Source organism: Protopterus annectens, chromosome 1.part0 (assembly GCF_019279795.1).
Source record: "Protopterus annectens isolate FY-2018-M chromosome 1.part0, PAN1.0, whole genome shotgun sequence".
NCBI classification, from domain to species: Eukaryota; Metazoa; Chordata; order Ceratodontiformes; family Protopteridae; genus Protopterus; species Protopterus annectens.
The window spans coordinates 373,438,424-373,464,766 of NC_056725.1; the positions used below are offsets into that span (position 1 = coordinate 373,438,424).

Sequence of the window (26,343 nt, forward strand, 5' to 3'; positions counted from 1 at the left end):
ATGGAAGTGATCCAGCAGTAGCATATAAGCCAATATTGCCTGTTTACCTGTCATGGTGTTCTGCAGATGGTGAATGCAACTTTTCTGATTATAAGGACAATTCACAATTTCTGAATTTCAGAAACTGCTCTGCAGTGTTGGTATCACTGGTGACCATAGTAAGGAAGTGAACTGCATTGCTGGGGGGGGGGGGGCTGTGAAGCCATATGGGATATGGCTTACTAACAAACTCCTATATATCCTGTTCAGTGAAGGCAAGGGCAGGGAAACCGCAATCTAGTATTGTCAGAGACTAAAGGATGCACAGTTACCCAAAGAGGTTGCATTGTAGCACTGATAGCCACCATAATATATAGGAAAGAACAGTCATATTATAGTTATGGTACTGCAGGCATATGTGGAGGAGAAGGAAAATGGCTAAGGACAAGGGGAGAGAATAATTAAAGGACCATAACTGAAAGATAAGAGTAGCACTGAGGTCCCCTAGTCTTGTCAATGGTCACAGGTCATGGTCAAAGAGAATTCCCCTCTGTATAACATTTAACAGCATGGTGTGTGCAAACCAGGAAAAAAAAAGGATGAAGTGCTGACAACATCTTTCAATGCCAATATGAATTTGTTGGCAATATAATAGTGGAATTATATGACAGCTGGCACTTTTCACATCAAGACCATGCTTTCCTTTTTCAAAAGTGGATTTCAAACTCTGCATGCATATGGGAAAAGCATGATGCGTCTTGGGCACAAGTCTGAGCTATCTATTAGAAGTAAATTGTTTCACTGTGACTTGTCAGTGGGAATCACTTTTATACCTTTTACTTTGCAACTCCTCCTGCCATGACTTCAGATGAGATACAGTCAAACCTGTGGCCAGGGTGCAACAAGATTTTGCAGCAATTTCATTATGTACTGCATTTAAAATAGCTTTCTGGAATAAAATGTACAAAATCTAGACGTAATGGCAACTATCCAAACAATACTCTAAGGAAATGGTTATACTGTGATGTAAAGCCTAAAATACTGAAAGGTGACAAATGATGAAGCTGCATTCATCAAAATAAATGTCTGACTTAGCAATAATTCAGTAATTCAATGTAGTCTTATGATGACATTCAGTAAAAGATAAATACATTGTATGCATTGCATTGAAGATGAGTCTGCATAAATTATACAAGCTGCAGTTTTAGTCTGATAAAATAGCTGAAATGTGATAATTGACAGCTGTTACATTCATGGAATGGACTGATATAAGAGCTACATGGTGAGATGTTCTCAAATTATTGAGAAATGGTAAATTTATGAGACTTGTTTGGCAAGCATATTGTAGCTCAGTACATTAATGATAAAACATTAGCATAACTTTATGACCCCAGCTCATAAAAAGTAGTGACATTTTCAAATAAGAAAATGTAATTTCATATGCAGAATGCAAAATGCCACTTTCAACTAAAGGAGATTTCATTCTGGATTTGAATTTTGACAGTTCAAGAGAAGGTCCAAGAAAGGTCTGCACTTTCAGTTTTGAATCAAAATGTTTAGAGCTGAGTTCCGGTGATGTATTTACCAAATAACATGGATGTTGATTATTTTTTTTTGTCTGTTTTTCAGCTTTTGACCTTGCTTAAAACCTGTTATGGTAAATGATTTTACAGCATGGCTGTGAAATAAATGTCTGGAAAAGACTGTGCAATGATCATGCCATAGATCATAAGGTAAATCCCAATGATATATAGTAGGTTAGGGATTAAAATGTGAAGCAATGATTAAGTATACTGAACAGGAAAAATCCAGCAAAATGTTAAGTACTGGATTGTGGCTTCCCCACAGGAGGCTGGAAGCAAGCAAATAAATAATCATGTTATTCCAGTACTGAATGATCCCAAATGGATAAACGCCATTTGTCAGGTATCACAGTAATACAGTGCTTGTATAGCAGTTAGACATAAAGATGTCTACACACACACACACACACACACACACACACACACACACACACACACACATGACTCTATTCCTTATCTGGTATGTGAATGTTTGAATATCATCTATGCAAGGTTTACTAAATATCCCCTGCACAACGAATATATTTGGTTTGGATAAAAATGCAAATTGTGCTGCATGTTTTTTACTTTCAGCATCCCGATTATACATTTGAACCACTTCATAATTCTGGTATACTTATCTTTATCCTTAAATCTAAAGGATCATAAGACTTTGAAAGCACACCAGTAAGAAAGTAGATCTCAGCAGACAACTGTTGCTATGGTACAATGCGCAGTATGAAATCATCTCTCAAGGAAGGTATGACAGTCACTGTCATCTGTATTCACAGGTCAGGTTCATATCATTATTATAATAGAAATCTGTTCAAAAGCGTTAGAAAATCCCAACATTATTGAGATTGCAAAATTGTACCTTTGGGAATGTGTTGTACTTCATAGGTTCATAGGTTAATAGGTAGGTACTAGGCTATCGGCCCAAGGGCCTATACAAACCTAGCCAAAAAGGTACCCTGGCTTTCACCACCCAAGAAAATTATTTTCCTGTGCCCCTGTCAAGCAGAGCCACAGAGGTGATCCCTGGGGTGAATTTCCTATTTCCCATCCAATCATTAAGATTTTTCTTGGAGAGTGTTAATGAGGAGCTTTGTTTGCTATAGATAGGTAGTTTATTCCAGAGTATGGGAAGTCTCTGGGACAGGAATCCCTCCAGCATGTTTTGTTTATTGTGATGACAAGGTTTAGGTTCCTAGAGCATGTAGCTGGAAGGGATTCAGATTTCTTTAAGTGGAGCATGTCCAACAACTCTGGGTTTGACATAGATTTGTATGTAAGGCAGAGATCGCCTCTGAGTAGGCAATATGTGACGGAGTAAAGCTGGAGTTTTTTGAGACGGTCTGTATAGGGCATCTGTTTGAGGCTGGTAATCCTCTTTGTGAGGTATTTCTGCGGCCTTTCCAGTTGTTGTAGATGTCTTGTGTGGTACATACCAAAAGGGGAGTTGTTCTCTATAATGGGTCTAATGAGTGACGAGTAGAGGAGAACAATGACCTCTTTTTTCCTAGATGAGAAACCTTTTGTGATGAGGTATGCCACATAGAAGGATTTCCTGACTACTGTGGCGATGTGATTATCAAAGGAAAAACTACTGTCCACCTGTATCCCAAAGTCTCTTATCACACTTTTGGTGTTAAGTAGACTACCACCTATGTGGTAGCTTATGGGTACAGAGTTTTTACCAAAGGGGATGACAATGCACTTTTTGGCATTGAGCTTGAGGCCATGGCTTTGACACCAGGCATCTATCTCAGTGAGGCCCTTTTGTAGGATGTCCATATCGTTAAAAGTTTCAGTTATGGCTCCTAGTTTGCAGTCATCTGCGAACATCGTTAGCCAAAGACCTTCTGTGTTAGCCTGTACTTCAGAAAAGTAGATACCAAACAGGAGAGGACCCAGGACTGAACCCTGTGGTACTCCATTGTCACTGGTCTGAAGTTGGATTTGGAGGCTGCTACTTTCACAGTGTGGGTTCTGTCAGTGAGCCAGATGGCAACCCATCTTGTGACATAGGGATTTATACCTAGTTTAGTGAGTTTATCTATAATTCCAGAGTAGGGGATGGTGTCAAAAGCCTTGGCGAGGTCTAGATATGCTGTGTGAACCACCATACCTGCATCTACGGTTTGGTGACTGCTTCAAAGAAGTCAGTCTGGTTTAGGAGACATGATCTGCTTTTTACAAACCCGAACTGGGTGGGGTCCAGAGTTTGGAGATTACCAATGTCTTTGTTTATAAATTCCATGATGATTCGTTCCATGGCCTTGCAGACCAGGCTCATTAGGCTAATGGAGCAGTAGTTCCTGGGGTCTGTGGTGGCTCCCTCTTTATGGAGTGGGATAGGGGTGGCAAGAGCCTTAGCCAGTATCCGGAATCACAAGGGCGACAGGTGCAGGCCATCTCTGGCAAAGCATCGTGGTCTGTCGATCATGTCATCCCAGGAAGACAGATACTGGATCCCCTTAGAATGACACCGGAAGCTTAGCCAATTGTTGATGTCAATCATTTTGGCCTTGTACTGTGGTATCATTCTGGGTGATGGCAGGATGCTACTCATGGCTAGCATCATACCTGCCTTGGCTACACGATCGGAGAGCTCCTCCATGTCTCTTTTCAGGGAGGTACATGTCAGGACATTCACACCAACATGGACAATGACAGAGTCATATCTGTACTTGTTGTGGAGTGACCTGAGTGTGTGCATTATGTGGTGGATCCTGGCACCCGACAGGCAGCTGACAGTAACTTTCTCCTTGTTTAGCCTGGTGAGTGGAACATCAGTTTGCCTGACTATAGAGTCACCTATGACTAGAGTGTTGGGTACTTTGTTATGCCTTATGGGCTGTGTTTGAGTGGCACACTGAGCCAGGCCTTTTGTTAATGAATGGGATGTGCCTACTCAATAAAATACAACAACAGTATTAATACTATGTACTTTAAAAGTAATAAGTAGTAGCATCATAATGCTTATTGTTGATTATTGCTGTAATTAATATTTATTTAACACAACTGCGTGGCTACTTATTTCAGAACAACATTGAAAAGCCCTTTATGCAGAGAATATTTATTTCACGCTCCCTTTCTTCCTTTGTACTATCTACTTTATATACCCTTCCTTCACCATTCATCTTTTTCTTCTTTCATACTTCTCTTTCCACTTTTTCATGATGAATATGTATTTCAATAAACTAATGTAGACCCATTTTGCAGTTGTTGAGGAGAATGCATCAGAATATTAAAGCTAAAAAAGTAAGAAACCTGACAAGACATCTGTCCCTTGTTAACATAAACCAGTTAGCTTTGGTATTTGTATAACAGTGATGTCCTTGTTGAGGTGAGTTGGTAATAAATTGAGATATTTTGTTGGAAGTGGTCCAAAAACATTTTGGTCTCCTTTTCCTAGCAGTAGCTATTGGCAGAAGGCTACATTAAAGCTGGAAAAGAAGGATTCCTTTGAACAGGGTTGATCTAGGTGGTAAGGATAGCCACTGTAATATCTTCTTACATGAACAAATTAATAGAAAATTAATTTTGCTTCTAGTTTTTTTTTTTCAAAGTGTGCACAATATTTCAAGGAATGGTCAAGCCATATTTCTAGGTATTCAACTAAAGACATTGTTTCTATTGTTTCACTGTCCAGGTCTTTAATTTCCAGTGTGGTAGAGGAATTTGCAAGCTTATGGTGTGTTCGGATAGTATTGTTTTAATCTTGTTAGAACTTAACATAGGTGTGTTGTTTAGTGACAGTAGGTCATTTTGTGCCTGGTTTTGCATTTCAGTGTGGAGGTTCTTGACCTAAATATAACCCTATTATTGGAAGGTAGGGTAGGTAATTGGAGAACTTGCTGATGTCAGAGAGAAAGAGAGAGAGCAAAGGACAGAGTCTTGAGGGCACCCTTGAGTACAGGATACAAAAATGAGATAGAGGAAACAATCTTGGCTCTGGAGAGTCTATTGGTAAGAAAGTCCTGAAACCAAGAGGATGCTTCTGGACAAATACTAGTGTTTAGCATGTAATTCATTAGGATGAAGTGATCACTAGAGCAAAAGTCTTTGTCATCAAAAACTGATTGAAGTGAGTGAGAGAACTACAACCTGTCCAGAAACCATGTAGTTTTAAGGAGACTAGATGTTATTTTTTTGACTGGATTGTGACAATTGGAGGTAAGTGATCTTTTCAAGTAATTTACCCAATCTAGGAAAGATAAAGATTGGTTTGAAGAGAAAATTTTCTGACTTGAGCTACTTTCGAAGAGTTTTAACTAAAACTGTTTTCTGGAGGTTGTGCATTATGTTTTGAGAAATCCATAGGTTTCAAATATGCATTAAAGGGAAGGAGGTAAACATATTTGAACTGGTAAACAAACTAGAATGTGGATTGTATGAACCTGTGGGGGACATCTAAGGAAAGTTGATCAAGAAGCATTTCACTGTCTTCTTGACTGATGTATAAAATATAAGTGGTATAAAACGGGGAGAGGGTGGAAACTGAGAAGGAAAGAAGAAGTAGTTTTGTTGTATGGGTGGCAGATTCCTAAATTCATTTAGGAAGTCTGAGATAGGGAGCTTGCAATGGGAACATGGAAAGGTGTCAGATCTGGCTGAACCAGAAATAGTTTTTACAACCAGTAATTATGTTCACTTCATTCCAAAACAGTTTTGATTTGTCTAACAAGGTAAGTTGTTCAGATTTGAAATAGTTGGCTTGTTGTCTGTGCATAACTTGATTGGAGAGGTTATAGAGTTGGGTGCATTGTTTGCATGACTCAGGGGTTGGATCTTATTTCCATTTTAGCCAGAATTCATCACTTACATAGAAGAGTTTTTAATTCTTTGGTCAGCCATTGACTTGTGTTTTATTTATGAAGTCTTGAAATTAAGGGAAAAAAATGTGTCTTGAAGCAGAAGGGGAGTTTTCTAGCAGAGTAGTTATGGTATAATGAAGATAGAATTGATTACCAGTCCAGTGTGGCAAGGTGGGATTTTAGGCTTGTGCTCTATCAAACCACGGCCAGAAAGGAAGTGTGGAAGCTTCTGTGTCATATAGATGCTTCTTGTGGGTAGATAATTGTAACTTATGAATGACTACAGTGAATGAATTTAAGAAAATGACCAAAAGTTAGAAGGTGACAGATAAATAACAGTGACTTCAATTAAAATTGTGACTATACTAATAAAAAGCTGACCGTCCAGTGAAGCAAAATTATATAAGTTGAGGTCCAAGAGCTGTGATTACCATCTATGTGCAATTGTCAGAAGTGGTTGGAGATTACATTAACTGTCCATACTCTATTTTTGTGCACCAGGAGTGGTTGTAGGTTGCTAAAAGGGTGGGTGTTATTCGGGGGTTAGTAGAGTTATTTTCTGCACAACACATCAAGTTTTGGTAAGTAAGGTTTTTTGCAGTTTAGAACTTGTGAAAACATCAGTAGAGTTATTTTTTTCCCTTTTTTCTTTCTTTTTTTTTTGCATGTCACATCAGTTATGGTAAGTAAAGGTTTCTTGTTTTGCCTTCTCACATGTGTCCATTAGTTGCCACCACCACCAGCTCCTCTTCTCAGATACACCTTAGCCTTCCGTGGTCTCAACCCAATCCCACGTCTGGGGCTGGTGAAGTTAAAGACAGTGATGCTGCATCATACTGCTGCTAGGGAGAGTGTCCTAATATCCTCTACCTCACTAAAGCAGCATTTGACAGCTCTGTATATTGTACTGCATTGGTAGGTGTATGTGTGTTTGTATGCATGAGCAGTCCTTGCCTAACTGGTATATCTGCTTGCAGCATTGAGCCGGCCAGGCTCTATACTGCACTGAACCTAGGCTGCTTCCCTACCCCCAGGAGGAGCAAGCCAAGACTGACCACTCACTCCCATCCTACCTCCAGCATGGCTATCCAGCACTGGTACCACTAGTCAATCACAGGTCATCCTAGTCACAGTAAGAGCATTATCCCTCTGTACCATGGGTCCACTTTGTAAGTTAGGGTTGCTTACAGTTTCTATTGCTCAGTAGCCTTGTCCACAATAGAATGACATGTTTCTTTAGGATGAGAGGACTAGACAGATTAGTGGAGTTAGATTTTGCATAACACAACAATTATAGCAAGCAAGAAGTTTTTGTACACCAGCAGTAACAATAGACTTCCATCGGATGAGTAGTGTTCAGAGGTCAGTAGTGTTTATTTTTCATAGGTTCATAGGTTCATAGATGTGTACTAAGCTAATGGCCTTGGGGCCTTTACAAGCCTAACCATAGAATTACCCTGGCATAGTGCCACCCGACCTTAGATCCCAGTGCCTCTGTCGAGTAGAGCCACTGGAGTTATCCGCCAGGGTGAATTTTCTTTTTCCCATCCACTCACCGAGATTTCTCTTGAAGAGCGCCAGTGAGGTGCTCTGCTTGGCATGTATGGGAAGTCTGTTCTATAGCATGGCCAGTCTCTAGGTTATGAACCTGTCTCTCCAGCACGTTCTGTTGATTGTGGTAATGAGGATGAGGTCACTGGAGCATGTGGTGTAGAGGGATTGGGATTTCTTTAGATGTAGCATTTCTAACAGAGTTGGGTCAGACATGGCTTTGTAAGTCAAGCAGAGATCACCTTTAAGTAGGCAATATGAGACAGAGAATAGTTGGAGTTTTTTGAGTCTGTCCATATAGGACAAGTGTTTAAGGCCTAGGATCCTCTTTGTGAGGTACTTTTGCAGCATCTCCAGTTGTTGCAGGTGTCTAGTGAGGTACATGCCAAATGGGGCATTGTACTCGATGATTGGCCTAATGAGGGAAGAGTAGAGGGAGACAATGACTTCTTTCTTCCTGGATGCAAAACCCTTAGTAATGAGATGTGCCACACAGAAGGACTTTCTGACCACAGTGGCAATGTGGTGATCAAAAGAGAGGTTGCTGTCAACCTGTGTTCCCAGATCTCTTATAACGCCTTCTGTGTTCAGTGGACTACCATCAATGTGGTAATTCATGGGAACCGGGTTTTTTCTAAAGGGGATGATGGCACATTTTTTGGCATTGAGCTAAAGGCCATGGTTCTGACACTAGTCGTTGGTCTCAGTGAGGCCATTCTGTAGGATATCAACATCATTTGGGGAGTTAATAATAGCTCCCAACTTGCAATTGTCTGCGAATTTTGTCAGCCAGAGTCCATTTGTGTTGGCCTGGACTTCAAAGAAGTAGATGCCAAACAGGAGAGGACATAGGACCAAACCCTCTGGGACTCCAATCATGACTAGTCAGCAGTCTGACTTGGAGTCAGCTACTTTCACACTGTGAGTTCTATCTGTGAGCCTGCTTGCAACCCACCTAGTGATATAGGGGTTGATGCCAAACTTAGTGAGTTTTTCTATGATTCCTGAGTGGGGAATGGTATCAAAAGCCTTGGCCAGGTCAGGGTTGGCTGTATGAACCACCTTGCCTTTATCCACAGCTCTTGTGACTGACTCAAAGAAGTCGACCAAGTTGAGCAGGCATGATCTACTCTTCACAAAACCAAACTGTGTGGGATCTACAGTTTGGAGATTCCCTATATACTTGTTTATTAGGCCCATGATGATGCGTTCCATAGCTTTGCATATCACACTCATCAGGCTAATGGGGCAATAGTTCCCTGGGCCTGTAGTCACTCCTCCTTTGTGGAAATGGATGATTGTAGCAATGCAACATTTGGTAGGGACAAAGACTGAGTTGAGGCTGTGATTGAACAGGGCACACAAGTGAGGTGCCAGTTCACTCTGTAGTTCATGTAGAACACAACTAGGGATATTGTCAGTTCCCATAAAAGCTGTATTCCTGGCCTTGGACAGTGCTGTTTTAACCTGTGCAGCAGTAATACTCGGTGCCTGACAATCTACTGGTATTGTGATTGGTCCTTTGGGGGGAGGGGTAAAGTTGGCACTGAATCTGTCGCCAGTATACTGACAATATCTGTTGGCTTGGTATAGGAGGTACCATTGTGCAGTAGCTCAGAGAAAATCTGGGTATTGCCGTGGAGATTCTTTACATAACTATAGAAGGGCTTGTGGTTGTCTTTACTATCTGCTGCAATTCTGTTTTCATAGCTAGCTTTCGAGGATTTGATGAGGAATCTCAACTTTTTGTTGAGGCTGATAAGGGGGGGTTTTCCAGTCTTGGGACCTCACCTTATTCTGCATCAGTTTCCTCCTTCTGTTTTAGAGTTTGTTTATGGCAGGGGACCACCAATTGGCTTCCTTTTTTTGGAAGAGAGTGCCTTGGTTCTATTGGGTATGGCGAGATCCATGCATTTTGTGTACGTGTTCGTACAGTGCATTGGTGTATGATTCTATGGTCATGCAACTATTCTCCATTTGCATGAGTGCAGTGAAATTAGCCACCTCTGTTTTTAGGAGCCCAACTTAGCTTTGGAGAAGGTTTTCATGGTGGTTGCCTTTGCGGCGGGTGGGAGGGATGTGGATTTCCAACGTGATTAGTTTGTGGTCTGATCTAACCAAGGAAGAGCTGACTATTGGTGTAGAGCAATGGTCGCCCATGTTAGTAATGACCAGGTCAAGGATGTTTCTACCTCTAGTGGGGGTAAGAATGAGCTGGTCCAGGGCATTGGAATTAATGAAGTCCAGGAAATACTGGGCAAGTGTATTGGTACATGAGTAGTTTACCCAGTTAATGGAGGGGTAGTTGAAGTCACCTAGTAAGATAGTGTTAGGTTGGACCCTAATATTCTCCATGGTGTTTAGGAATGTGGTGTTCAAGTCTTGGGACATGGTTGGGGACCTATAGCAGGATACGACCTGAACCACTGTCTTACCCAATGTTAGCTGCACCTGAAATATCTCTGATGCATTATGTTGGGCTACCAGTCTGGAGGTGTGTGCATCCTTTAAGAATATGAAAAAAACACTGCCTTTGGAGCTTCGGTCAAAGTTCTGGGGCCGAAAGATGTGGAATGAGTTATAGCCTGGTAGTACAGGGGTGCTTTCTGCTGCCTTGAACTAGGTCTCTGTTACAGCACAAATGTCGATGTTCTCCATTTTAAGGAGTGCATTGAGTGAGTGCATTTTGAGATTTAGACTTCTCGCATTGAGCAGCATGACCCTCAGACTGCATTTGTTTGTAGCTGTTATGGTTGCAATTTAGTCTTTGGAAGACTGCCTAAAAAAGGCACTATAGGGGTGATAAGAGCCTTGGCCAGTATCCAGAAGCCCAGGGGTGACAGATGCAGGCTATCTCTGGCAAAGCATCGAGGTCTGTCGATCATGTCATCCCAGGCAGACAGATACTGGATCCCCTTAGAATGACATCAGAAACTTAGCCAATTGTTGAAATCAATCATTTTCTGCTTGTACTGTGGTATCATTCTGGGTGATGGCACAGGACACAGCAACTGTATTAAGCAGGAGTTTCTTGTACTTGCCACCCACTGAAGGGTTAGATTGGTAATGCCATCAGGGGTGAAAACTTAAAAGACAAAGTATGAAATGAGACTTTTCCTAGCTACTTTGTTCCTTTCCATACCCGTTACCAAATGAATAAGCTGCAAGTCCTACTTCATCAACAGCTTTTTTATTTATTTCCCCCATGAGAAGTCTTGCATGACTGCCACTTGTTTTCTTGAATTCTTTCTTAAAGTTTTCTGCATTTTTGACTTTACTACCTCTGCTGAAGGGCTCTTCCAATCTTCTGCTATGTTTCTATTAAATAAAAAGTATTTTAAATGTTGTGAAGATAACTACATAACAGGCAGAGTCAAAGCCTCCCAGAACCCCATGCTCCAATAATCCACATTCACAATACAACTCAAGTTTACCAACTTTATCTCACTTTTGCAGAGGGAACTCAATAATGGCCCTCACCCCTGTTTTTGGAAAACATTTTTTAGATAATTCCCACTGTCCTGTACTGCATTTTCCATTGGTTTAGATCATTAGTTGGAAGTTATTCTGATTTTCCCTTTCTTTACATTGCTTAAAAGGATGACTTCTATCTGTTTGCTATGGACACTGCAACACACTTCCACAGAGAGTGATGAAAACAAAATGTCCAAAACAAATTAAAGGAAGTGCTTTACATGTAACATTCTAGTTTAAAACCAATTACTACTAACTACAAAGAATGAAAACATATTAAAGAAGCAAATAAAATGTATATTAATGAAAATACATAAAAGTCTTAAAACAACATAAAATGAACTGTAACCCAAGTACAAAATGGAGGAACTATTTTAACAAATGTTCTTCTCTAAACAAATATGCAACAAACACTGCAAGTTATTAGCACTTGCGTAAAAAGTGGGATGAAGGTCAACAGTACTCAAAGGTGGGGGTGTAGGCTAAATAATATTTACTCACATGTGCTTTTTAAATCAGTTAGGGTTTGACCTTTTCAGCTCACTCTAGCACTCGTGGGTAGAATCTACACAAGTCATAACCCCAGCATTGATTACTGCTTAATTATATAACACTGGGACTTACATGCACTTCATTAACCAGTCAGGATCTTGAAATGTGCAACTTAGCTGGATGACTCCCATGTGAGTTACACATACAGACCGCAATCAGCACTTGTAATGGAAGCACAGCTATATTTTGCAATGTGTTAGTAACTAGAATGCATGATTTTCAGTGATAACTAATACACTGACAGTCAACTCATTGACATGATAGTGCTGAAACTGAAATAATCAACCCCTACCTCCATGACTTGGAAAATATAGCAATATTAAGTAATAAAAACATTAAAAAAATCAGATTACACAAAGCAATGTTTTTTTTTTTTTTTTGTGACAGTCTGTTTACATATGTGTATTAGTAGCACCCCTTCCTTACATATGTATATTAGTAGCACCCCTTACTTATCAACACTGAGGTTGCTACAGGTCAAGTGTCATCATTGACTCACAGGTCCACCCATCCCCACCTAAAAATGAAGTAAATATGCAATGTGCACAAACTCCAACTGACACTGTCACTCTCAATATCTGTTAACCACACATGGCATCCCATGTACAGCCAGTCTACAAACAACTACCTTGCCATAGTTTTAGAAGGAGCACTGCATAAATGTATATCCATGTGTAGTTATGGGAGTCATGCAGTCATACGCTATATGTGAAACTTATATAGCCTTATTGTATGTCAGGATGTTTACCTGTATCTCCAGGAACACTAATGGTTCTAACTCAGGTGTTAAAAGAGCATATTTGGTGTGATCTGGCATATATTAAAAAGCAATCCTGATGTTGCTTGTTTACAGAAACTTGAGCTTTTCATTTTGAAGAAATTAAAGTTAACAAATGGCAAAAAATGAAAGAACTGAACATAATATTCTGTAATGCTGCAACTGGAAGAATATTTTAGTGTACTGGACATGTTTGCAAGTGTCTTTGCTTTATAATTAATTTAATTTCCTAGTTCATCATAACATTGCAGGTGATTTTGCAAAATATAAAGCTTGCAGTCTGCTTTTTGATTTTGTTTTTGTTTAGTTTCATTGTTTACTCATTTTTTTCTATTCCCATACCTACAAAAATGTCAAGGTAGGTACTGAGCAATGATTTGTGTTCAGTTGCAAAGTATTACAGGTAATCAAAATATCTTACCTGCATAAAAGAGCTGTTTATTTACATTGTGGCTCACTATTACTTCAATGTGTGTTCATTTTCAGTGTGGCGTTTCATCTGAAAAAAGTAGTTGACAACTGGTCTTTCCAAGAAGTAAATAACTATTGTTGATGCATTTGATATGTATAAATAATAGTCTGTACATTAATTTAGGTAGTGAAGCAGTATGGGTTCAATCTTTTATGATGCCATGACAGCAATTTTCAGCTCAGAGAAAAATATTCGCAGTACCTTCTTTACCAACAGAATAAAATGCAAAAACATCACAATGTTTACATCAAAAGCTGCACAATTTGGTATTGGGTATGGTAATTCCAAAAATGTGTTACTTAGTGCTTTACAATATGACCATAACACTTTAAGCATCTACTAAAAGAGCTTATGTTGCATGCAAAGCATGCTTTTTACAGCATGGATATGAGGCTCGTTGTTATCTTTCTTTGTCAGTCCAGTCCACTTAATGTTTCTCTTGTTTTGTCACATTCAACATGTTTCGATTCATCTCAGAAAGGACAGTGCACATGCTTATCATTCCTTGTCATTTCTGGATTGTCACGCACCAGCTACAGTAAGCTGACTTTGGACATTACTGATAAGAAATCACTTCTGCTAAGGTGGCTAACCAACCATGCACAAGTACAAAAGAAGTTTCACGTTTGTAGCAGTGTACCTTTTCCTTAATTAACACATATGACTATATGATCCAGTCATTTGTTGTTTTATTTCTTCCATCTCATTTACTGTAACACTTTAATGACACACCATGTCATAAAAATAGGATACACACAAACAAATGCAACAGAATAGTGTCTTCCTACTTTCCCTAACCAATTATAAAATACTTTGTTTAGAAAAACAGATTAACCTTCATATGAAATAACTATTTTATTTTAATCTCACAAATGCATAATGTGAGTAGAATTGTAATGATCTTGGAAAATGCTTCTGTTTTTTTTTTTGAGAAAATGCATTACAAGTGGGACTAGAATGCAATGCCGAAAGATAAAAGTGAAAAAAAAAAGCATTGCACTTGTCTTTCTCTGGTAAAGTATAACATGTCAAAATAAATGTCTGATGTGGTATATAACTGTTTGCTACTGTAGAAATGCATTATTGTTAAAAAAAGAAAAAAAATGAAACTAAACACTTTTTGATTGTGCAAAACTGCAGTGCAAAGTTCATGCTTCACATATGTTGCTGAGTTAGGTAAAAGGATGATTTCTTGAATTAAATTGCTGAACTTTATCTTTCCTCTTGGTCACATAGCTATAAAATCAGGATGAAATCTCCTAAATTCAAGCTAAAACGAAATGACATCCTATTTGTTTAGGGATTTATAAATGGAGGGACAGACTTAATATGCTGCCGATAGGAACTCTAAAAGTTCCATTTTAGACTTAAAAGCAATTTCAATCACATCCACAGATGATTTCTTTGGGAACATACAAACAATCAAGCAAGGCTGTAATATGAACTTCAGCCAGCAATCAAAGATTAAAAAATATATACACCCCATCAATTGTTTCAAAAGCAGTGCATTGCACTGAAAGATGAAAATCAAGCAAAACAGGTCTTCCATCCCTTATTTGCCCAAAATACCACACACACACACACACACACACACACACACACACACACACACACACACACACACACACACACACACACACACACACACACACACACATATATATATATATATATATATATATATATATATATATATATATATACAGAAACACACACACACACACACATTTATGAACACATACATGCACACACGTACATACAGAAACACACACACACACGGACATATAATATACACAAACACATCCACACAAGGACATATACACAAACACACACATGCGCAAGTGCACACACACACACACACACACACACACACACACACACACACACACATACTTACAAACATTCACACAACAGAATATCAGTGGATTGGATTATAGTTATTTAAATGAAACATGATGACAAAAATGATATTCTGTTATGACTTAAAACCAAAACAACTGTCAAATCTGAAGTCTGCAGTTCCAATTCAATAACAACTATGAAATGAGCAAGTACTTAGAATTTCAGTTTTAATATGTTTAATTAGGATTAAATGTGCAGCCTTGTTGTATTTCCTTTGGTTAATGAATGTGAAGCAGTTTTTAGAGAGGACTGAACTGTTAACAGTCTGCTTTCTGTACCCATGGTACAGGGTTTGATTCCTACCACCATCATTTACCTACTGTGTGACTATGAACAACTCACTTACCCAGACAGTGCTCAAGGGTCACCCCTGAGAAAGGATAATTTTTTTTGGTTTGTTTACCTGGTCAACAAATATGTAAAATAAAAAAAATTACAGGAAAAGGTAACAGCTTATGCATGGGGTATTTTATTTTACTAGTATAATTGTCAGAATTTTCCTCAGTGAGTTCAATGAGCAAATGACAACTGTCACACTCATTTTCTTCTACAGCCAAGGACCATGCTCAGTAATTATAAATACTTTATTATCTGTGTACATCTTAGATGTTGAAGTGTAATTTAAAAAAATAAACCAAAGTAATGGCCACACAGTAACATATTTCAATTCATATTAACTGTAAACAAAACATGCCTGACAGTCCCCACACTGCACATACCTGGTTAACTGCCAGAATTAAAACAAAAATCTTACCTCATGCCACTACTATTTCTCTGCCCTTTTTCACTGCAACCACCCCTTTACTGTGTAATATTCATGACCTTTCGGCTCCTTGCAGTCTCATGAATCACATACATCAAGAGACAACAAGGAGAAGAAAGCCTGCAAATTGCTTGATCGGGTGCACCACCTCTCTGTGTTTTGCTGCATCTTGGAGAGAGAAGGACAGAAACAGAGCAGCTGAAGTGCGTCTGTTCAGAGACCTCTATGTTCTGTATATGAATCCCATAACTACTACTTACAACATTTCTAACCCTGAGCAAAGTCATTTACCTTTTCATCTAGACAATCCTGAAGAAGCACAATGGGATAACAGCATCAACAGAATAAAGTGTCAGCATCCTGCTCTTCTGAAAATTTGCACGTTGAAAGACAAATGTACATGACTGGAAAATCTGCAAAACTGAAGCTCTCTTGAAAGGCATTTTTTAGTGTCTGCTTCACATAAAGCTGTGAATACTGTTTATTACATTGCTTTTTCATTAAAATACTAACAGTTTAATAAAATATACTGCAGGATCCAGCTGCAATTAAACCTGTGACTACAAAAACAGCTAGCTTGCTGATTTAAATCAAACACATTTACAGTATCAGTTTGTGTTGAGGGGGAACAGCCTTGTATTGAGGATTTGATCCCATGTAGGAAAGTCAGTGGTTGGCACTTTGTCTGTCAGGTTTGACTAACTATGATTCATGGTATTGAATGTTGATGTACTGAACCACAGTCATTTGTTTCTTTCTTAGTCATACTGCTACATTACTTTCTGATGCAGTTTGAATAGCAAGTATGTGAAGAAACTGTAAGAGGAAGGGAGTATGACAAAAAATCATACACTTCATGTTCAATATTTAATGTGATTGTGTCTTTCGGCTTTTCCCGGTTAGGGGTCGCCACAGCGGAACTCCAGTCCGCTAATGATTGGTAGTTGATTTTTATGTGCAGAGTTACCAGCCCTGACGCACAACCTTCAACAAAGGTACGCCCATTCACGCATGTCTCCAAGCAGAAGATGGTCTAGCTGAGAATCAAACCGGACAGCGTCTTACTGTGAGGTGACAACGCTACCGCAGCATCACCACCGTGGGTCTAAGGTCTACTAAATCCAGTTTATTGTTATTTGCCAAGTACAGCTATTGCTGAGACGTTAGGCACAACTATATTTATCCATGTGCTATGGACAGGAGTGTAAGTGCAGCAGTTTTGGACAAGGAAAATATACATCACTTCTCAGAGGGGAAAGGGGTGATAAAAATCTGCTTAACAGAAACATATATGGTCGTGGCTTCCAACTTCACACCACACATAATCTTCACACTATTTTGCAGACTCTTCTTTAGAAACATTTATTCTGTTTACATTTTACAATGGCCTAACAGTGGTTATTACTGCAGATATCTGACCAGAAGGTGTCATTTCCTCTATTTAGTCTCATAAACTGCTAAGATGTTGAGAGAGAATCTGCAAAAAATAATTTAGTTTGAAATATAGACAAGCTAACGCTTAGAAAGAGTAGTGACTTACAAAACAGCACAGTAGAATAAATCAGATGTTGATACTGGTGATTGGGCTATATACCATATCTTAACATATCGATGAGGGTTCTGTGTCAACAGACTAAATGCTAAAAGAGCAAATGTAATCTGAGTGAAAGTATTTTTGCAAGGGACATGACCCTTGCCCCTCCCTCAGTAATACATTAACACTCCAAGGTTACAGGTTTACACAGCTTTAAGAGATGCTTGATTTTCTGTACAGAAGCCAAGTATTTATCCTTCACTCTCTATGTGTGCACCCTTGGAGTTACACTATGATAGCAAGGATGTTGGGATATGGTGGCCTGTCTTCGTGCAAAAATATGTGTAGCATCTTCTAGTTTGTAATATGTCTGTTGAACTGAAATTTGTGATAACTATGCTGTTTCTGTCATTTTGTTTTCAGTCAAGTTGCATTCAGTTTTCTCGTATTCTGTTTTTTTAACTAACAGACAGGAATGCTTCAACAAAATCTTCCATTTTTTTCTAGGAAATCTTAGCTCTTGTGACTACCAACCATTAATGCATCCTTAGTGAGAGCCATTGAGTAGATTGGTTATACAGGCAACCATGAGAGCTGCTAGTGCGCTCACCTGCATCCTGGCAACTGAGGGCATTTATACTATTGTTCTAATCACATCCTCTGAGTGCAGGGGAGGAGCTGCCTTAGTCATCATGAGGCCCAATCATGTCTTCCTCCTTGTGAGCACATGAGGACCAATGATGCTTCCCTCTTATGAGCACATGCTCCCATTCACTCACTATTGAAGATAAATGCCTAGCACTGGCTTGATGAACTGTAAGCTCATGTCCAGAATGTTTTTTCCAGTGCTATCCTTCCTCCAAAGAATTATGGCAGTTTGCACGCCTGCTGTACCCCAGCCCCAGCATGGACACACCTGTTTCCATTGCAATAACTCTTTGTGGAACTTTATTCCAGCTTGTAGGAGCACGTTTTGGGAAAGTTTTCTTTCTGTTGAACCTGGAGAGCATGAGGACCTTAGGAGCTGGATACATGTTTGTCTTTATAAGGTATAGGTTGTATTTTGTATGTGCAATTTATTTATTTATTTGGGGGTTAGTTAAGATTAATAAGCTTAAATGTTAATGATTTCAATAGAACACCAGCCCTAGCACTTAATGACTGTTATGACTCCTTAAGTCACAACTAGATATTTAGATAAATGTAAGTGATTTTAGTATGTCAAAAACAAATTAAAATAAATACATGGAGTATGAGCCAACACATTATTGTAAGGGATATACATAGAGGTAAAAACATATTTTAAAAAAGAAAAAAAAAGGAAAGAGAGAGAGAAAAAATATATATGCAAGTATGTACGCATATGTGTTTGTGTGTGTGTGTGTGTGTGTGTGTGTGTGTGTGTGTGTGTGTGTGTGTGTGTGTGTGTGTGTGTGTGAGTGTGTAGTAATTCAATAATCGCCATTCTTATGTAAGACCAAATTGCAGTTTGGATGAAGTACTTCTAACATGAAGATACCTAATCTGCACAGTTTCCAGTCTGAGGTGAAGCAGTAGACTTGAAGGGAAGGGTGGGGGATGGGTATGATGAAACTGGTGTTTTTGGTCCATTCCATTCAGTGTCATCTGTTGTCAGTATTCTCAGAAGTAAAGCTTTGTATTTCCTTTTAGTAAAACTCATAAAAAACTATCACTAAATGTAATAACCACTTTCTTGAACAAGCCAGAGGTAGTTATTTATTGCTCATGCCTAATTATTGTCTAGCCATCACTTTTGAACCGTAGAGAGCCCAAAGTTGTTTCTGATTGCAAACATGCAACATTCTTAACATTCTAGTAGTGTTAGCATTCAGGAATATTACTTAATAATAACCATTTGTTAACCAGGTAGGCCCACAGTCCATTTTCAGGACAAGAGAGGAGCAAAGTCTGGTTAAGTTACTTACTCAAGGTTACACAGTAGGCAAATGAAGGCATCAGACCCTGTACCACCAAAACCTCAGTGAAGAGCCTTAATACTCTGTGCCAGCTCCTAGACATTCAGTATTATACTATAAGACTCAACTATTGTGCATGGATTTTTTTTTTTTTTGTAATTCAATCAGCTTTTCTAATATGGAATTTCCTTCTTAGTCCATTTCTCAAATTCTGCTCTGAATAAAAGAAACAGAACTGTCAGCCCAATAAAATGCTAATGTACTCTATCTGAAATGCAATACTTAAAAGTCCTGTTTTATTTGGTTTCAGGTATCCCAACAAGATGATGTCAAGATTTGTTCTGTTGTTGCTCTCCATACTTTTGCTTGGATCACCAGCTCTTCAAGATGAAGTCACCCCCAAAAATCAGCCAAACTCTCACAGAAAGATCTGTGCTCAACTCCATGTCCCTGACTATCACCACAGCAAGTCTCTCCATGAGACAGAAGCAAAGACTCCTATTGATAATGATTGGGTCAGCCTTGTCACTACTTTTACTGTAGAGAAAGGATGCTTGCTTACTTTGTGGAAGAGCTCCAAAATGGTTGAAAGCCCACAGAATTTTCTAGAAGGTACCTACCAAAATGATCAAGATGTGTTTGAAGGATCCTTTGTTGCCTTTAACTGCAGTTGTGATACAGATAAAGATCTTCATAAGTTGGAATTCACAAACTTTGCAAGTTTTCAAAGGAAACACCTAGTTAGACCAGGTACAAGAGGGAATGATAGGTTCTGGACCAATGAAATGAGAAACAGAGGACTGTGCTGTCGCAATTTCAACACTTTTATTCATGCTACATCTACTCAAGCTATACAGATTTGCCGTGGTCGTCGTGTAAGAGGAGGTGCTAATAACCTATATAAAAGTAATAGCAGGTATCGAATTACTGAGGTCAGATTAAGGTCAAACAATCCTATAAAATATCATGGGAGAGACACCAGAAAGTTTGTGGTTGTTGCCTGTGATAACAACAGGATGCCAGTTCATCTGGAGAGAACAGAGAATAGATAAAAGCACAACTGCAGTCATTCTGCGTAAATCTCAGAATCTTCTTATAGCTTTTCCTTGAGCTCTAGGAGAATTACTACGCAGAGTCAGACATCTTTAAAGAAGGGACTGCTTTATCTTTGCTATCATGCAGCTAGCTTTATTAAGTAGAGCTACAGTTCTAATACTGTGTAATAATTGGTATCAGATCTTAACAGATCAAGGCAAGCATGCTATACTAAATAGCAGCTATAAATAGGTTGACATCAATTTCATAAATTATAGTTCTTCTTGGAAGTAAAGAACACACACACCAACTTTAGTATTTTCATGGTAAAGGGTTTTGGCCTTACTTTCCCCTACATTTATATAATTAACGCTCAGGTTGTTGCATTTTGACTTACCTAAAAGTCATTATTTGTACCTTTTTCTCCCAAGGAGCAGCATGTTTTTTCAAGCTACAGTCAATCTAACTGCACAAAAAAAGGTTGCGTGTTGGCTGTTTTAAAAATTTACTTCAGAAACATCAGTTGTGATAGAATGATACTTTAATAGCGTTATTCCCAGTATGCAATGGAAATAGTCATTGTATTGTTGTTGCTATGCCCACATCATGGAAGTTACCTACTGTGATATGCATCATGGCACAGTAGCCTATGTGTTACAATTAATTGCCATATTATTGCAATTAATATAGAATATAAATCTTTACAGACCTCAGGTTATATTAAAGTGATAGTAGACACCACAGCTTAACTACTCATATTTGTCAGAACACTTCAGTGCAATAGCTACTGAAACAATGTAGTTGACATTAAATAAAACACTGTCACAGTAATGTGCTTAGTATGACAACATGCATGCTATGTAAATCATTATACACACTGTGTAGAGTCTACATGTTTTCTATCTGTTTGTGTACAGCTTTGACAGGTTTTTCATTTCCTTCCACATTTGAAATACATGCAAACAGCTGAAATGGGTAGGCTAAATTGGGCCTAGATATGCATATGAGTGGGGAGAATGTGACTATCTGTGCTATGCAGTGGAATGCTATCCCATCCTGATTTGTTCCTGTCTTTTGCCTTTTGCTTGCCAGGATAAGTGCTAGCCCTGTGTGACCTAAACTTAAAAAACAGGCATAGAAACTGGATGCATGCCTGTTCATGACTGATGAATGCAGTCTTCCATACTACAGAAATATATGTAATAAACCTAGTTTCTGTCATTGCATTTTGCAGCATATTAACTGGTGTCAAGGAAATAGTTATCAAATGTGTTGCTAGTATTTAGATTTCAAGGTGCCTTAGCAGTTTAACTAAACTCCACAAAGACCCTAATTTAAAAATAGGCATTTTGCTGTTATTGACAGTTGATATATAGTTATCAGTCCTGTTATTTTCATATTGATTTTTATGTGTAAATGGTGAGCTCTGGGTCAATTTCTTTGTAAGATTATAATCAAGAGGGAAGCCATGTATGACAGATATAAATGTAGGTTCTAACTTTGAATAGCCAGCAGGCAGGGTATTCACACCAACTGCAGATCCTCCATTTGTGAAGGACAAATATATTTTAATAAATCTCCATTTGACTATTCTAACAGACCCAAACATCTTTAGGAAGGAGAGTAACTCTCCTAGAAAACAAAATGCATCGTCTGCCCTACATGCCACACCATTTATAGGTGAGATTCCCCAACAAATCCCTCAGGGCTTCACCAGTTTCAACATCAACTTTATGTGGCAAGGAACCTTCTGAGGACCATCACACCCTGCACAGCTGGTGCAGTTCTGGGGCTTCCAACTCAGCCTGTCCATGAATATCTGCCTCCTTTCAAGTGGTCTTTTGTGGGAGAAGGAGAGAGCAGAAAGCTTCTCTTCAAAGGAATAATACAAAAAATCTTGACTTTCTTTTGTGGATGTTTACATTCCAGATCGGTCCACTTTGTCTCAAAATTCATTCTGTCCTAGTGGTTTGGTGTATGAACCCATACATTGTAGAAAATCAAAAATTAAGACAACAACTAAAGCTATAAGCCCATATCCTACATTCCTGCTAATTCCACTTTATAGAAAATGTAATTATAGTCACTAATATCCCAGGAAAAGGGTCTACATACTCCAAAAAATAACTTTAACCAGACCATAAATTCAACAGTGCCCTTATGAAAATAAAAAAAATCATGTCATAAAGAGAATGTATACAGAAGAAACTACAGAAGTTCTGTTCTTAGACCTTTCAGTAGCCTTCACTCAGGTTACCCACCTCCATAGACTTGCCCTACCCTAAGTTAAAAATCCTTAAAACAGTTCACCAGCTTTCCCCACAGAGCACATACAATATTCATACATAACTTTGCTGCATTGCTCGTTATCCCTGAGTTTCAGGGAGTTTCCCAAGGATCATGGCTTGATGAAATGCTTTTCTTATTATATACCATCCATGTGTGGCAGAACTACAGTTAAACAGCTACCATGAAATATGCAAATGATATCATGTGCTAGCCTGTGTGTAACAGTTTAATTGAAGAGGAAGGCACAGATTTCTAAAGTCAGCTTCTCTTCAGCACAATAAAATGACTAGGCCTTCTCCATATAGGAATTTCTTTGGTTTAAGTGTATTCCATTCCTCAAAGCAACATGTATTACAGGGCATTATGATTATGTTCTACAAATCTTTGATCAGATTATGTGCTGTTGTAATATACATCATCACAAGTAGAAATTGTTAAGGGTTCTGAACAAAGTAACAGCATGTCTCCTCCCTTCCTACACTGAGTAACTAGTCATACACTGACCTGTACCCTTCTGTAAAACACAGCAGTTTTCACCATCTTTCTCTAAGATAGCCTAGTCAAAGCCTGATGCAAGCCATGTCTTCAACACACAAAAATACTGTTGTGAACTGCACCAAAGCAAGTGCGTAAACCTCATTTATGGGCAAACTCCCTTCCCCCTTCACATCCCAGTACAAAGAGAGCAGCCGCTGTACTTACTTAAATAAATAATCAACTCCATGGTCTTTGTATATGGAGAAGGAAGCATTCCACTTTGCAGTGACCACCATTTACTATCTGCAGCTTTGGTGAAACATCCAAAATTGGCATTTGGCCATGTTCCTTTAAAGTCATGTCTTCCTACCACAAGGTGGCAAAGCTTCCTTGAGAAGATGGTCACATTGCATCTTTACCATGGCCTCACTGCACTCAAATGGTACACTCTTGAGAAACATCACCCCAGTCTCTACATATTTTTTGCAGCAATGCAGGAAGGCTCCCAGAAGAATTATTAACCTTTTTGTCACTCCTCCAAGGAGTTAAGAACCAGTAAGTTTCATATCATGGAAGTCCCTGGTACTGACAAAAACTATGAGGACAAAACCTTTAGATCCATGAAGGCGAAAGGCCGAGGTACCAGATCGTTATTTAAATAAAGAAGAAATACTGGTAAAGTGGTGAAGTGCTTGTGATTGTGTGTTTTTGTACAAAACCTTTAGTGTCCACAGTCAACAGATATGGAAATTTGTGTCCACCACACTGCCAAAGTACAAGCAGACATACTCAGAGGGAATATCACATCTTTGTTCACTGTACTTACTGCTCACATATTTGTATACTGATACACCTTCCTTACCCCCAAGGCCACTTTCTCTAAATCTTTCTCCTCTAGTGCCACTGAATCTAATCCCCACTTGTCTCCACCCCTATTTTTCTGGTCATTCCTGGTGATTAGTTGTCCTCATCCTTGCTTCTTCTCCACTATTCCTACCTATGGCCTGCCATATGCCTTCTGCAATTCCACTAGCTTCTGCCAACACCTATTTTTTCTGTCTGACTATGACCATGAACTTACACATCTTTCTAACACTATGTTAGATAAGTTGTCTCAGCCAGACCCAGTTTGTATAGCTTTTGATAAGGTTTACATTTAGTTAAGAAGCATATAAGTAAATCACCAATTCTTCTGATAACAATAGGGTGACATCAGTAATTGCCTTGTGGTTTAGTTTATGGGTGAGAAGGGTCTTTGAACCAGCCCATTTAAGTGGCAACAGTTGAATGGGCAGACCACTGATCCATATGGACTTTTTTTAGACTCAGAACAAAGCACTGTTGGGCAAGTGAGTTGTTTGGAGTCAGGTAAGTACAGTCAGAGGAAATCAAACCTTTGAGCACAGGAAATAGCTCATAGAGACATCTCATAGCATTAATCCTCTGCATTAACTACTTCCTTGCATTACTGCCTATGGTTACTGCACTCAAGATGAAGCTTTGTTCTTCAGGTGTCCACTGAAAAAGTGCCTTAGGTTCACTGGGGTCTGCCTGCTCACTAAAATAAGTTAAAGAGATAAATAAATGTATCTGTAACAAATATACACTCTAAATCATAATGATAGTGTATGAAAAATCAAATTGTGATATTTGCTGTGTAATCCTTCATATTTGTATGTAACTTCTAAATACTGTGATACACTGCAGTATAAATACAGTCATGACATAATATTGTATGATATGACTTGTTTTCCTTTCGTACCAGTCTTTCTGCTGTGATTTTTACCTGAAGTTCATAGAAAAGCAAACTCAGCTGTGTACAAAGTAGAAATCAGTCATGACTATTATTCTAAAAAGAACTGTTACTACCAAGTATTTTTAAAAGTCACTATTACTACACAAGCAAAAGTTAATCTTATTTTTGGGCAGCGTGATGGATCAGTCTATTGTACTTGTGTCTCTGAGAGTATGAGGTTCAGCCTACATCCAGATTTTCTGTGCTGTGGGGTTGAGAGGTATGGTTCAGACGGTTACTTTGTGGGTGTCCCCTGTAAAGGAGCCTGGCTCTAATGATTTATCTGGTTTACAAAAATATATTTATTGCTAAAGCAATAAATTATAAAAAGGCATGTGGTATAATTCTGAATCCATTGTTAAATCAAAACACAGGCTATAGTTAACTAATTTCAACAACTTTGATAGGTGATGTCATTGCACAATAACATTTACCTATGGAAGACTGGTGTAATTGTAATATTAACAACTGTTGATGTATACAAACTGATGTTAAGGACTAAAACCATCATTGTACTACGGGGCTCAGTAGCCTGTCAGCACATTCAGATCTACATACCTGTTAATGACATTTTTACAGTATCTTTAAAATATATACTGGCTAGATGAATTTAGATTTACCTATGCCAGCCATTGTTACTTTATTATGTCTGCTAAGTTTCTTGCAAGTATTAATGCATTCCATTAAAGTTTCTGTTTGCATACAAATTTTGTCATGCCTGTTTTATGGAAAATGTGACTGCTTTGTAATTTCTCTTGATTTTAGCAGTTGTATTGTTCTTTTCCAAACACCAGTCTGCTTCTTTGGTACAGTATGGAATCATGAGATGGTGGATAATCTACACTTGTTCCTTTGTATACTATGCAACAGAATGTGATGTCTGAGATGCAATTTGCATGACCACATTGTGTAAATAAAAACATGGCAGACCAGAGTAAGGTTTCATGCTTGTTTACTGATACTTGGATTATAGAGAAAGGTACACCCCAGGAGTGTGTGTTTACACATACGCAGATGACTACATATTTAGTAATGTTAGCATAGTTGAAACTTACACTAACCTTTAATTAGACTTCAAGAACAAAATAAGAACACTTAGTAAAACAGTGTCATGCATGTTAACATAATATAACAGGAGCAGTTTTGCTTCATTTATACACCTGCACATATATTACATTACATTATATAACATAATGGCAGGAGATAGTTTGCCTCTCTAGTCTGCCCACTGAATGCAGTTAATATGCAGCTGCTACTTCCTACTAGCAAAGGTTGTCCAACCCCTTCTAAGTTCTAGCTATCTCATGTCCTCTTGAAAGCCACCATGGCATTTCAACCCATCACCTACTCAAGCATTCTATTCCAAGTGTCCACTACTCTCTCTCTCTCTCTTTCTTTAAAAAGATGCTTTCACAGGTCCAGG

General features: G+C 38.6%; 1 long non-coding RNA gene across 1 annotated transcript in view; it reads left to right on the forward strand.

Annotated features, from left to right (window-relative positions):
- LOC122792370 overlaps positions 1–25,854 on the forward strand; it is a 29,511-nt gene extending 3,657 nt beyond the window's left edge. Inside the window, exon 2 of the long non-coding RNA XR_006363306.1 lies at positions 19,635–25,854. This is a non-coding gene — a long non-coding RNA (uncharacterized LOC122792370). The remainder of the gene's footprint in view (positions 1–19,634) is intronic.
- The last annotated feature ends 489 nt before the right edge of the window (positions 25,855–26,343 follow it).